This window comes from Oryctolagus cuniculus, chromosome 3, assembly GCF_964237555.1.
Source record: "Oryctolagus cuniculus chromosome 3, mOryCun1.1, whole genome shotgun sequence".
Taxonomy (NCBI): Eukaryota; Metazoa; Chordata; class Mammalia; order Lagomorpha; family Leporidae; genus Oryctolagus; species Oryctolagus cuniculus.
The window spans coordinates 83181373-83194467 of NC_091434.1; the positions used below are offsets into that span (position 1 = coordinate 83181373).

Genomic DNA, 13095 nt, shown 5'->3' on the forward strand with positions numbered 1-13095 from the left:
GGCATTGCTGAGCAGCAACAGGGCTGGTCAACCAGCTCTCTGGGAACCTTCACGTCCTTGGTAAGTTTTCTCTTACAAGAAAACTTTCTTTTTCTCTTCACTGGGAAGGCAGGGTTGATGCCGCAGGAGACGGGAAGCTCGTTCATAGGAGGAAGGGCAGTGGTGGAGTTCGGTGGAATTCTTTTTCTCTCCCAGTGTTCATTGCTCAGGTATTTATGTTTACTTAGAGGATCTTTGTCATACACTAGGTGACAAGGAGGGCAAGGAAAGATCTGTGCTTCAAGATGTCTGCGGTCTTTCTGGAGATACAATCATTGACAAAGTGCTAAGTCTTTGTCCCAGGCTTTGTAATTAAAGGCATTGATCTAAGAAGATACCTGAGATGTGAACAGAAGGTTCTGTGCAAGGATAGTCACCATTCTGGTGTAGTTGTTTCTCTTTTTTTTTTTTTTTTTTTAAGTATTGATGGATACCAACATAAACATCCCAAGATACAGAGGAATAAATATACAGCCATGAGAGTACTATGTAGTACACATCACAAACCATATTTTCAAATAATACTTAAGGATGTGAAATATTAATGAAAAGGTGGTGAAGGAGTAGGGTGGGTGTTTAGCCTAGCGGCTGAGATGCCTATATCTCATATTGGAATGCCTGGGTTTGGTACCTAGTTTCAGATCCTGATTCCAGCTTCCTGTCAGTGCAGATAAGAGGGGGCAGTGGAGATGGCTCAAGTAATTGGGTTGCTGCTGCTCATGTGGGAGACCTGGACTGAGTTCCCAGCTCCTGGCTTCTCTCTGCCCAGTCTTGGCCATTGTGGGCATTAGGGGAATGAATCAGTGGATGGCAGCTTTCTCTCTCTTGCCCTGTCTCTCTTTGTCTCTGCCTCTCAAATAAATAAAAATTTAAAAAAGAAAAAAGTACAATTTTAAACCTAGACATTATTATAGATTCTGTGCCAATCAAAATTTAGCATATGGCAGATACTTAGCAATCTTTCTTTGTTCTTCAATATGATTGAAAACTTCTGCTCTTCAAAAAACACTGTTAAGAAAATGAAGACAAGCCGCAAACAGGCATAAAATATGTACGGACTACACTGACGATGCAGCAGTGACATCTAGAATAAGGAATTCGTACAACTCAATGAGAAAGCAGACAACCCAATTAAAAATCTGGCAGAAGATTTGACTTAAATTTGTGTCACTGCAACAAAATACTCAAGGCAACTACCTTCATAAAGATGAAAGGTTTATTGAGCTCATGGTCTGGGAAGTTCAAATCCAAAGTTCAAATCTCACTGGAGCAGCCTCTGGTAAGAGTACAGATGATGGGCATGTACTGGAGCAAGTGTTCACATCTGAATCAGGAAGCAGGGAGAGTGTGGACCCATACTTAGGGTTTTATAACAGTGCTGTCATTAGAACTCAAGAGGGTCACATCAGAACTACCTAACAAGGGCACGCCCCCCCCCCCAAAGACCTAAGAACTTCCCACTAAACTCCATCTCCTAAATATTGCACCACCTCCCAATAGCACCACTTTCAGTACCAAGCCTTTTTTTTTTTTTTTTTTTTTTTTTTTTTGACAGGCAGAGTGGACAGTGAGAGAGAGAGACAGAGAGAAAGGTCTTCCTTTTGCCGTTGGTTCACCCTCCAATGGCCGCCGCTGCAGCCGGCGCACTGCGCTGATCCTGGCAGGAGCCAGGAGCCAGGTGCTTTTCCTGGTCTCCCATGGGGTGCAGGGCCCAAGCACCTGGGCCATCCTCCACTGCACTCCCTGGCCATAGCAGAGAGCTGGCCTGGAAGAGGGGCGACCGGGACAGAATCCGGCGCCCCAACCGGGACTAGAACCCGGTGTGCCGGCGCCGCAAGGTGGAGGATTAGCCTATTGAGCCACGGCGCCGGCCCAGTACCAAGCCTTTAATACATGGGCATTTATGGGACTGGCAGCACCTAAACCATAGCAAGATTCAAGCAATACTTTACAAAGTAGGGATACTGAGAGTAGCAATGACATAAACACATGCACAACATCATTGATCATTAGGAAAATGCAAATTAAAACTACAGTGAAATATGGCCTAAGTATTAGAAAACCTCCAAAAAAAAAAAGGAAATACAGAATGCTGGTAGACATTTGGCTTAGTGATTAAGGTGCCGCTTTGTAAGCTTGTATCTCATATTGTAGTTTCTGGATTCAAATTCTAGCTCTACCTTTCATTCTAGCTTGTGCAAATGTGTACCTTGGGAGGCAGCAGGTGATGGCTCAAGTACTTGGGTCTCTGCTACCCACATGGGAGACCCGGACTGAGTTGAGACTTTGGCCTGGCCCAGCCCCAGCTGTTATAGGCATTTGGAGAGTTAATCAGTAGATGAACTCTCTCTCTCTCTCTCTCTCTCTCTCTCTCTCTGTTTCTCTATCTTTCAAATATATGAAATAAAAATAAGCTCCTGGTGAAAAGAAGAACAACTGGAACTCTCATACATTACTGGTGAGAATGCCAAAAAGTAAAGTTATTTTGGGAGTCAGTTTGGCATTTTCTTATAAAATTCAACATAGGAACACACTTAGTATGTACAATATGACTGACAATCCAATTGGTGGGAATTTTCTCATGATAAATGAAAATATACGTACACTGTAAATCCTGTGTACAAGTGTTTATAACAACTCTCTTCATAGTTGCCAATAGTTAGGCACAACCCAAAAGTCTATTGACTATGGATAAACAGATTGTGGTGTATCCCTGTAAAAGAATATACAGATGAATCTTTTTTTATTATTTATTTGACAGATAGAGTTAGACAGTGAGAGAGACAGAGAAAGATCTTCCTTCCGTTGGTTCACCCCTCAAATGGTCACTACAGCCGGAGCTTCACGGATCCGAAGCCAGGAGCCAGGTGCTTCTTCCTGGTCTTCCATGTGGGTGCAGGGGCCCAAGCACTTGGGCCATCCTCCACTGCCGTCCCGGGCCACAGCAGAGAGCTAGACTGGAAGAGGAACAACCAGGACTAGAACCCAGTGCCTATATGGGATGCTGGTGCCGCAGGCAGAGGATTAACCGTGAGCCACGGCACCGGCCCCATAGATGAATCTTAAAATCATTGCCCTAAATGAAAGAAGCCAGCCAAAGGAAAACTACTTACTATTTAATTCCACATATATGATATACTTGAAAAGTTGAAACTCTAGGAACAGAGAGCAGTGACTTCCAGAGAAGGGAGGTTTAACTTCATAAATAGAAGGGAATTTTGGGAGTGATGGGAATACTCTCTATCTGATGGTAGTGGTGATTATGTGACTCATGAATCATATGAAAATGGTCAATTTTACTTTGTGCAAGACATCCCTCAGTAAACAACAAAACCATATGTTGTTGAATGGTTGTACTCCAAAATGTGGAGTGGTTGGCTGGAGGTAGGAGTATTCTCTGTTGAATTTTGATCTTTCAGTTAGCTTGCATTATTTGTAAAACTAATAAAGGTGAATCAAAGTTTTTTGGAGGAAAATAAGCTCTGACATTGTGACAGAGGCAGGTACATGCAATGGGAACAAAGAGATTGGAGGGGACAGCACTGTGGCATAGTGGGTAAAGTTGCTGCCTGCAGTGTCAGCATCCCATATGGGTGCTGGTTCAAGTCCCAGCTGCTCCACTTCTGTTCCAGCTCTCTGCTATGGCCTGGGAAAGCAGTAGAAGATGGCCAAGATCCTTGGGCCGCTGCACCCATGTGGAAGACCTGAAAGAATCTCCTGGCTCCTGGTTTCTGATTGGCACAGCTCTGGCTATTGCAGCCAACTGGGGAGTGAACCAGCGGATGGAGGACCTCCGTCTCTCTGCCTCTCCTTTTCTCTCTGTGCAACTCTGACTTTCATATATATAGGCTGAGATGCCTATATCTCATATTGGAATGCCTGGGTTTGGTACCTAGTTTCAGATCCTGATTCCATACATATATATATGTACATATATATACACATATATATGTATATATATGTATATGTATATATATATAAATACATCTTAAAAAAAAAAGAGAATGGAATGGTCATATCATCCAGCAAATATTTTGTGAGTGGCCCTCTCCAAGAGTGCTGGACTAGGAGTCAGGGTTTAGGGGTGACAATACCCCCTGCTTTCAGCAGCTCTCTCAGTCTTATGGGGTTGAAGATGAGCAGAAGGCTAAGAGGATCCCTTTTACAGTTGACAAGTTTGGTTGGGGCATTATTCAATAGAAATTTCTGTGATGGTGGCAATGTTCTGTATCTTCTCTGACCAAATGGTGGCCACAGCACATGTTGATCTGAGTCCTTCAAATGTGGCTGATTCAACTAAGGAACCGAATCTTCAATTTCTTAAAAATGAATGGTTTAAATTAATTTTAATATAAATAGCTATAGGTGGCTTATGGCTAAGGTGTGGGATAGCACTGGTGTATAGCTGAAAACCTAGGAGCGTGATGGTTTGTAGCCCAGGTCTCATTGACTTTCCTGTATACTTGTGAGCTGCAGAAGGTAAGGAGGAAATCAAAGGGCGGCCGGCCACCCTTTGGGAGAGTCTACACCCAGGACAGCCCAGCTGACATGGAGGACCAAGTGCTTGCACCAGGGCGTGATGACACCCACTGAACTTCCATTCTCAGTTCTACTCCCCGCATTCCCTGACGTTTAAAGCAGGAATCAGAGACTATAGGCTGAACATTCCTAATATGAAAATGCAAAACCTGAAATGTCCCCAAATCTGAAACTTTTTGGGTGCCAACATGATGCCACAAGAGGAAAATTATACAAACTTTGTTTCATGCACAGACTTATTAAAATTATTGTATAAAAGTAGCTTCAGGCTATGTGTATAGGTATGGAACATAAATGAATTTAGTTTTTAGGTTTGGATCTCATCCCCAAGATTTCTCATTTTGTTTGTGTAAATTTGCTAAAATCTGAAAACAAATCCAAAATCCAAGACACTTTTGGTCATATGTGTTTCGGGTAAGGGATTTTCAGCCTGTAATAAGTAGTATGCCCACTTGTCCTACTTGTTTTTTTTTTTTTTTCTGTACCTACAAATGGAAAATATCTAAAAGCTGATATTAGGGTTGTAAAAAGGTTATGTAACAGTGGCATAATCTACAAAGACACAAGCCACCTGCTTCACTGTAAAAATATGAGTAACAGGGCAAAGGGAACATGAGGCCAACATGTTTCCTCCTTCCTGCACACTCTTCCCCACTCTGCCACCAGAGTGGCAACCCTGACTTCTTGGTGTGTGTTTAGGACTTCAGGAAGCCCCTCAGGGCATTGGGGTCTTCCCTTGCTTTTCTTTATTTCAGTCATTAAAAACTCAGGCCTGTTTTGCACCTGGTGAGCTAAGTGGAGTCCAGGTTGTTTAGCTTGGGGGATGCACTAGAGCTCCCGGTAGGATGAAAGTCCCATGGCAGGGAGGTAACATGTTATTATTCTTTAAGTGCGCTTATAAACCTCTCTTTAAAAGAGGCATTTGTCCAGTTAACTGCAATAAGAGAGCAGCTCATGGCAGGACCAAAGTGTCTGGAATTGTACGTCGTAATGCTAAAAGCCTAGTAAAGTGGATTCTCACGATGGTCAGGTTACCACACAGCTTTTTGTCTTTTAAATGAAAGGATAGCATAACATTAAGGATATTAATCATATTTCACTTTCATCGCAGAACTTTCTTCTTTTAATTGTGTGTGGGGAGGATGTAGCTTGCTTATGCGCTCGTATTTTTGCAGTGTGCCTTTCACTGTTATATTAGGCTTTTTCCCCTTACCATTAGTTACATCTCGAATCTCATGCCAAGTCCTGAAAGTAGGAGAAATCTGTGCCAGAAACCCTGGGCAAGAAAGGCCACGAGGAAAGGAGTGCCTTGAGGGGTGGTGGAAAGGGACACCTCTGCAGGGGGCGCTGCTTCTGTTGTCCAATGTGGCCCTGGGCTGGCAGGGGCTGCCTGTGCTTACTAGCTTCTTAGATCTGTTGTGAAGATGTAATGAGCCTTCCTCTCTTTCTCCAGAACGCTGGGATTTGCCTTTCTTCCAGGGACGTTTTTCAAGCCTGGTATGCTTCAGCAGAACACTTTCATTGTCTTGTGAAACAATGAATGCATTCATAAGGGGCAGAGGCCTGGAAGGGTCTTTCGCCTGAGTTGTCACACACCTGCCTTTGCATACAGGGGATTTCCCCAGCAATAACATGCCTCTCAATTCTGGGTGCCAGAGTGGCGTATAAACATAATTTTGCAGTTAGCCAATCTTGATAGCTAGATAAACAATGACATATACACTTTTTCCTTGCCTTGGGGCCTTGAAGCTTCAGTGGTGGCTCTTAGAGCAAATAGGCAAATGATTTTAATTAGAAGAGAATGATAAGTAATTTGTTTGTAGAAATGCACCTGAGAAGATTACTGGAAACACTAATCTCTGCCATCCTCCATCCTTATCATTTTGTCTAAAGCCAACATTTACAGACTCCATTTTGCAGATGGGAAAAGGCCAGGAAAGGAGGTAAAGGGAGGCAAATTGTTGTAGAACAAGCCAAGATGGCCGAGAAATGGTTGGAAGCTGCTATCGGTCCTTTGTTGGTCCAATCTTTAGTATCATCCAGGAACTTGAAGCATCCGTCAAGCATCTGGAAGTTCTAACAGCACATCCTCAACAAAGAACCCAAGAACAGGGCAGTGTCTGTGCAGCACGTGCACAGTGAGTCACGTGTCACAGGGATGTACTGGAAAGCTCGGGTACCAAGGACTCTGAGTGAGCTGTGGCTGTAGCCAGCCTGGGCCATGGGAAAGAGATGCTTTCAAAGTTCACCAGCCACCAGCCTTTTGTGGGTCAGGGTCACCTCCACTGAGGACTTCTCTTCTCTGCCTTCCTAGGGCTCTCCTAAATGAAAATCATAGAAAAGTTTTAGTAGGTATTTCCACTCTCGTTTTTTCCCTTTTAGTATATATCAGTTTTTGAAAATTATTTATTTGAATGTATTTATTTGAAAGATGGAGACACAGAAAGACATGCAGGTAGAGATTTCCCACCCTTTGGTTTATTCTCGCAATGCTGTCAACATCATTGGAAGCCAGGCACCAGGAGCTCCATCTAGGTCTCCCATGTGAGTACCAGGGATAAGAACAACGTGACCCCATTGTTTGCTGTCTCCCAGGGTGCACATTATCAGGAAGCAGGAAGCTGGAATTGGAAGTGGAGCTGGAATTCAAACCCAGGCACTCTAATGTGGGACGTGGGCATCTAAACCTCAGCACAAAACACCTACCCCAACGGTATCAGTTTAAATGCTTTGTTTTCTCTTTAGACTTTGCTCCGTTTCCTCTGTTCCTTCTCTATGATATATGCTATATGTGATATCAAGTGGATTATGGGAGTGACTTTATGGAGAATACACTTCCTTGGTTCTCTGGATTAAGGGACCAATACATACTTGTTGGGGGTGGGGGAGAATTTCTCTTGGTGCCACATGGAGCTGAGGGGTGAATTTCTGAGCCCAGACATTCCTTTTTATGAATCTGAGTTCCTTTAAGTCGTGAATCGTGGCTCCTTTACCTTTGAAAGTCCATCCTAGTGCTGGGAAAACCCTTCCATGCACCCATTTATTCTAATACCACTTGTGCATCTCTTGTTGGCATCTCTTGTGTACATCTGAAAATTAGTCATCTAAGTTCACATATCAAGAGATTTTTACATTTTAATTTACCAGACAGGTAATACATCTATATGATTCAGAATTCAAATAATATAAAGGGTATATAGTTAAATATACATGCCCGTCTTCCACTTCTACCTATTCTCCCGTTTCCCTCTCTTGGGGCAACCAAAGTTATCAGTTTTCTTAAGATGTTTGTACATTTAGGAGAAATGCCTATATGTATTTTTTTCTTTTTGTATACATCTGATTATATCACATATTGTGCCCTAACTTTTTTTCCATGTACAGAATATCTTGAAGACAATTCCTTCATTAGACATAAAAGCTTTGCTATTGCTTTGTGATTCTGTAGCCTTCCGTTTTATGAACGGGTCAGATTTCATTTTACCAGGACTTTAAATATACATTTTAATACATTTATTTGAAAAGCAGAGAGAGGGAGAGAGAGAGAGAGGGAGAGAGAGAGAGAGAGGAAGAGACACACAGAGAGAGCTCTTCCATTGGTTAGTTTACTCCCCAAATAGCCACAAAAACTAGGGCTGTGCCAGGCCATAATCAGGAGCCAGAAAATCCTTCCAGGTCTCCCATATGGGTGACAGGGGGCATGTACTTGGGCCATGCTTGATCTATTTTTGTTGGCAAGCCTAGTTCAGGGGTGTCACTCTGCACCTCACATTGAATCACATCAGGAGGTGCATTACTCTCTGGGTAATGTTTCAGTGGCTGTGTCATTTTAGCTGACATTCTGTTTTTAAAGAATACTGTTAGATACAGGAAAATGTGGACGTCTATGGAAAGTGAAGTGCCAAGGGAGAAGCACAGAAGTTCATTTTTGGGAGAGAAAACGTCACGGAGGGGCCAGACGTTCACCTTCAGCACGGCGGAGGACTCGCACTCCTGGCATTTTGCGGTTAGTGTCTGTGAGACTTACTGGCTGGCTTACTGCACCAAAATGTGTTTGGATTGCAGATATTTTTCTGTCTCCTTTTTCTTTGACTCAGAATAGAATTTTTCCTTTTGCTTATTAGGTTTCCCTTTATAGAAGGTATCTCTTGGGAGGTCTGGCGGGCTGAGGCCTCAGCCTTGTTGGTGTCGGACTTCCTGTTGCTGTGCCTACTGCTCTCTGTTTTCCCTGCCCCTAAGCACTTTGTTTCCTCTCCCTGCTGTAGTCCCTGGGCCGGGCCAGGCTTCCCGTGATGCCATCAGCCAGAGGGATGCTCTTGCCATCATCCCACTCTTCCCATTCCTAATGTTTTTTGGGGCTGGTGGACAAAGTCCCAAGGTGTCCTGGATTGGAATCAATTTGTCACTCCTCCACCAGCACTTTAAAGGGGGCCAAGTTCCTTTGTTTTGTGCTGCTTTTAAAGTGGCATTTCTTCAGTGACAAGTAGCCAAGTGCTTTCTACACAGAAAATTACTTTCTCAAAGCCATTCACCAATATCTGCAATTGCTTCCAAATTCTGTCAATCCTATTAGTTCGTCTGCGTCAGTTATAAAGAGGGTTATTTGACTCATGGTGCTGGCAGCTGGAGGAGCCCAACACTATGGTGCTGGTGCTCTTCCTAGCAAGGGCCTCTGGGCTGTGTCACGTGGTAGAGACACAGAGAGACTGCAAGTTGAAAGGGTAAGAGTGTGAGTTAGGAAGCAGGGGAGATGTAGGAGGAGAGACTTGAGAGGGAAGGGAGGAGAGAGAGAGAGCGTGCGGGCCCACTGGTTCACTCCCCAAATATCCCCACAACAGGGTGGACATCAGAGCCAGGAACTCAATGCAGGTCTATCACGTGGGTCAAAGGCACCCAATCTCACTTAAGCTATTACTGCACAGACAGCAAGAGCCCTCTGCCCAGGCTCTTGGATATGGAATGTAGACCTCTCAACCAGAGTCTTAACTACGAGGCCAAATGCCAGGCCCAGTTTCTCTTACAACCACCTGCTGCCATTGGACTGCCTTGGAGAGTCACGCTTCCTAAGAGGCCGATTGTGTCTCACCGGCCTTCGCCTCTTAAAGGCTGCACACTTCTCAATACCACCATGTTGCAGACTAAGCTTGTAAGGCATGGACCTTTGGGCACACGCTACCTGCAAACTGTAGCAACATCTTACAGTAATCCCAAGTAGTATCTCAGATGATATGCTGATGAAATTACAAATGAAGTCTCTTCCTTGGGAGATTTCTACAGATGGTACTACTTTGGCCCTTCGTTCCCTGTGGGTATAAAAGCAAATGCAACTATTTGTCTCCAAGTGAAAGACTGTGCTTGTGTGGGTTGGGGAGCAGACGGGCTTGGGAAGAGATGTGTGTGTTCTGTTCTCTCCTAGGAGCTGTGCTGTGGGAGCACATGGTTCTGGTCCACTGACGGCTCATGCGATTTGCAAATTGGAAAGTGGATGAGAATCTGAAGACACCAACGAGTCTTGGGGCTGAAGGGAAGCTGTGATAGGATACCCATTCTTTTTTTTTTTTTTTAAGATTTATGCATTTATTTGAAAAGCAGAGTTAGAGTGAGAGGGTTGGGGGTGGGGGAGAAGGAGAAATCTTGCATCTGCTGGTTTACTCCCTAGCTGGCCACATTGGCCAGAGCTGAGCCAGTCTGAAGCAAGGAGCCAGAAGATTCATCTGGGTCTCCCATGTGGGTATAGGGGTCCAAGCACTTGGGCCATCCTCTGCTGCTTTCCCAGGTGAAATAGCAGGGAGCTGGATTGGAAGTGGAGCAGCCAGGTCTCGAACCTGTACCCGTGTGAGATGCTGGTGTGCCGGCAGTGGCTTTACCTGCTATGCCATAATGCCAGCCCCTGGTTATCCACTTTCCACAAACAATCTGCTCTTGAATAACACTGGAGATTTTAAAGATGGTTACACATATATTTAAATGTTATATCATAAATATATTTGGGGATGTTACCCAAAAGCCTGACTTCTGAATTAAAAAATAATCTTTCTAAAGTAGATAGTGATAAAACAATTCCATCCTTCCTCTATGACCACAATTGACATATGCAGAGAGAGTTAAGGAAATGGTCCCTTTGTTTTACTCACTGTGCTTGGGAGTGCTGGAGGGTACTGTTTGGGTTCCTGTTTCTCTGTGTCAGTGGAAATATTAAGTCATAGATTTTTCAGACACAGAATACTCAGGAGGAGAGATTTGGCTCTGAGTTCTGTGTCTCCGCAGCCCCTGTCTGGATTTTTCACAGGCTGACTTGCAATGTCAGCATTTTCATCTTTGTGTTCATGTCTCCTTGGGATCTGTTTGTTATTCGGGTCAGGTAGCACATGGCTGGCACAAAATAAATGCCCGTTATTGGTGATGCTGAGATATTGGAGTGGACAGTAGTAGGAAGGATTTTGGTCTTAACCCTGCGGTGCAGGAGCCGTCTGCAGGAAAGTGGGCCTTCTAGAATTCCACTGCAGAAAGGGAGGACCAGGTGAATGTTGCATGCAGCAGTTAAGCCACCACCTGGGTGGCCTGCATCCCATATCAGAAAGTCTGCTTCCAGTCCCCACTCTGCTTTCCAAGCCAGCTTCCTGCTAATGCACACCTTTGGAAGGCAGCAGCTTATGAGAGAAATAATTGGGTCACTGCTACACTTGTGGGAGACCTGAATGGAGTTCTGGGTTCCTGGCTTTGGCCTGGCCCCAGCCTTGCTGTTTCAGGCATGGCAGGGGGTAGGGGATAGACCAGCCAATGGAAGGCCTCTCTATTGCTCTGCCTTTCAAGTAAATATAAATAAATTTCTAAAAAGGGGAGGACCACCAGTTTGTGTCATCAGAAAATCTTACTAGAATCACTTTGAAGACAAAATGACCGACAGCAGTGAACTACAGGCATTTTAAGGGTTTGCCTCTGCTGCCAGTGTGTATTCCATGAAAACAGAAATGCCAAGAAAAGGACTCTTAAGCCTGTTAACTATGGAAAAGGTCAGAATAGAGCTATGGATAGCAGGCAAAGAATGGAAATGTCAAAAATTGGGCAGAAGGGAGAGAGAAAACAAAGACAAAAATGCAGAGTACCTTGTACAAAATGGGAATTGGGCGGGGGAGTGCAGGGACCCGGAGGGAGTGGTGGTGGGGGGCTGGTTTCAAGTATGAACTCACATGGAGAACTGGGCCCCTTTCAAAGGCCAGTGCTCTGGGTTTTCAAGCCAGCTGGAAATATCTCCGGAAAGCAGCAATATCTTTTGCTGAGGCCCATACAATGTGCAAGTGCAAATGTCAATAAGGCTCCTATGTCTGCACCTCCCAAGCCAGGGGTGAGTTTCAGGCTTTGTGTTGGGCAGTAAACAACAGAGCCTTTGGGTCTCAAATGAGTGTTTTTTCTTAAAGAAAAAATGGCCTCCTGAAAATCAATTTTTATTACATTGTTTGGCACGATCCAAATGTCTTCTGTTCTCTCCCCCTCGCATGCCAGTTGCTGATTCCTTTGGGGAGGAAAGAAGCCCCATTCTAAGCACCGCTTTCATTGTTTCCAACGCATGGACTCCATGGATGGAAAGATTTTGTCAGCCAACTGCATTTGATAAGCAATTCCTATTTCTACTTTTCTTAATCAGCTGTAGAAACCAAAGCTTTAGGTGGGTGTTTCCTTACAGCTGATAGAATCCTGGCCAAGAACTTGATGTCTGAGTTGCCCGGGGAGTCGGGGTTGGTTGGGATTTGACTCTCTGACTGCTCAGCATCCATTTGGGCAGTTTAGCTGGAACTCAGTTGGAATACCTGTGAGACAAATTCTCTCTGGTTGGCCAAGTCTACAGAATTACCCCTGGTATTGCTTCTGTTCTGTGAATTGAGATAGATGGGCTGGCCCCTACAGGCCTCTGTAGGGAGATTGTGTTAACTTCCACTAAGCTTTGGGATGAACTGAAAGTAGCTCAGCCTCCTGATTGCTAATCTTACAGCGCCTGAGCAGCCTGGCCACTCCAGAATGTGGGGAAGGTAACCTGTGTGGTTTCTCTTTCGTGTGGTCCTGTCTGGAAGGCTTCTGTCAACCTCAAGCTCAAACTGACGCACCCTGCAGTCTGTTCCAGCCACAGAGAAGTGGCTACCTAGGAATACATGTATTCTAGCTGCCCAGAACAAAAAACACCGGCAAAATGTGCATTACGAAAAAAACTATATGTGGGGGTCAATTTCTTGCACCAAAATAAAGATTGTTTAATTACATTTTCCACACACTTTTTGAAGTACCTTCATAGGGGATTTGTAATGGTCTCTGAGTAGTTAAATATATAGACAAAAAAAAAAAAAAAAAAAAAAAAAAAAAAAAAAAAAAGGAGGAACAGGTAGGGGTACCAGAAATTGCTTACCATAATCACATTGGTTCTCAAGCACAGCATGGACTGTGGATTGGTTGTTGTTCCCTTTGCTTCCAGGAAGAGTCGCACTAAGAGGGGACATGTGCTTCCCTGGAGGTACTTCCTGTCCC

The 13095-nt window shown here is 44.3% G+C and overlaps 1 long non-coding RNA gene across 2 annotated transcripts; it reads left to right on the forward strand.

The window, feature by feature from the left end:
- The first annotated feature begins 12 nt into the window (after nt 1-12).
- Nucleotides 13-12881, forward strand: LOC127491763 (uncharacterized). Of its 2 annotated transcripts, XR_007920659.2 has the most exons (4): nt 13-60; nt 7174-7291; nt 8432-8584; nt 9995-12881. It is a non-coding gene; the product is annotated as an uncharacterized lncRNA (long non-coding RNA). The 2 variants fall into 2 exon arrangements; XR_011387588.1 differs by lacking the exon at nt 7174-7291 and having other exon boundaries at nt 16-60.
- The last annotated feature ends 214 nt before the right edge of the window (nt 12882-13095 follow it).